The sequence below is a fragment of the Lolium rigidum genome, chromosome 4 (genome assembly GCF_022539505.1).
Source record: "Lolium rigidum isolate FL_2022 chromosome 4, APGP_CSIRO_Lrig_0.1, whole genome shotgun sequence".
Lineage (NCBI taxonomy): Eukaryota > Viridiplantae > Streptophyta > Magnoliopsida > Poales > Poaceae > Lolium > Lolium rigidum.
In genome coordinates, this window is record NC_061511.1 from 1,182,840 (window position 1) to 1,184,547 (window position 1,708).

Below are 1,708 nucleotides of genomic sequence, written 5' to 3' on the forward strand. Positions count from 1 at the left end.
TCAAGGAAACCACTTAGACATATATGGTCAGATACCTCAACTTGCAAGTCGCCTAAAAGATTTTCTGAAAGAGGGGAAGGTCTATGCTATAAAGAAGTTGCTATGTAACCCATTAAACCCAACTTTCAGGCTTGTAGAGAGCCTGTTCCTACGTGGGGACACTGCCTAAGACATCTCATGGTGAACTTTTTACAAATGCTTCTTCCTTTTCCATGCTTCTTCTGCCCTGTTGTATATTGCTATTTCGTTTATTGCCGTTGCATGATTTGCTTGCAGGTAGAAGAGGGCTAAGTGGTGTAGCTCTGCTTGGTTGCTGGTACATCGACGAAGGCATCCATGATGTTAATTCTTTCCATGCTAGGTTTGTTAAACAAACTGAATTTACGTCCTACAGCTTGCCCGTTCTTTCCATTTGCCTTGTATATATGTTGGGTAACTGGCTGTTATAACCTTGGAGGTAATTTCGCTTCTGTTGCAGCCTATGCCCGCGTGGGGGCAAGACGCCATTCCAGCTCGTGTGTATCAAGATCCAGGAGATAAAACTGTTCTGCTGCAAGAAGAAATTGCTACAATAATTAGTTGTCTATTTTTCCTACTTTTCGTGCCAATTTTTGTAACATAATTATTGATTTGGGTTACAATATTATGAGGTTGCAATGAGAAATTTATTGCCATATTATTTTGTTTTATATTATTCCATGTAAATTATATTCACAATATTTTGCAATTGGATCCACTAGCCAGCACCTAATGGACCTCAAAATAACAAATTGTGTCCCACATGGACCCACATGTCAATAGCCACGTCAGATTGGTTGGCCCACATGTCAATTGCCACATCAGATTGCTTGGACCACATGTTAGGGGACACGTCAGCATCGTTGACCTGTACTAAATTTCACCGACTATCTGACAATGACGGTACATTTGTCATATACTAAGTCAAACAATAACATATTTTTCTATCTAACCTGACAAATTTGTTTGTCATCCATGAACATCATAGATGATGAATAAATAATCGCCGTCCATTGTAGGTTTGACCATGACAAATAAATGAAATCTGTCACCAGAAAGTAATTTATGCCGGAGCTTCCATGACGAATCTAATAACGGACACAGTTTGTCATCCGAGAGTAATACATGACAAATTTAGTATATTAGGTGACAAAAGTTGTTTGTCGTTAAAAATATTTTGTGGCGTAGTGCTTAGAAGTTATAAAGTCACTCTCCCAGATTACTAGAGGCATGAACCTACTATCGAGTATAAATACCCCCTCTTGGAGTCACAAGTATCTACTTGGCCAGAGTTTTTACTAGCAATGGAGAACATGCAAGATCACAAATAACATATGATATGAATATATAATCAATCATAACATAGTACACAATATTCATCGGATTCCAGCAAACCAAACATAGAGGATTACATAAAGATGATCTTGATCATGTAGGGCAGCTCACAAGATCGATACATGAAGCACATGGTGGAGAAGACAACCATCTAGCTACTGCTATGGATCTATAGTCCAGGGATGAACTACTCACGCATCACTTCGGAGGCGGGTATGGCGATGTAGATGCCTCCGGCGATGATTTCCCCCTCCGGCAGGGTGCCGGGAAGAGCTTCAAAACCCCCCGAGATGGGTTCGGCGATGGCGGCCACGCTGAAACTTTTCGTGGATTTTGGCTCAGGTATCTAGGGTTT

At 40.6% G+C, this 1,708-nt stretch overlaps 1 long non-coding RNA gene across 1 annotated transcript; it reads left to right on the forward strand.

The window, feature by feature from the left end:
* The first annotated feature begins 208 nt into the window (after positions 1 to 208).
* Positions 209 to 672, forward strand: LOC124708853. The gene is made up of 2 exons (XR_007005356.1): positions 209 to 361; positions 479 to 672. It is a non-coding gene; the product is annotated as an uncharacterized LOC124708853 (long non-coding RNA).
* The last annotated feature ends 1,036 nt before the right edge of the window (positions 673 to 1,708 follow it).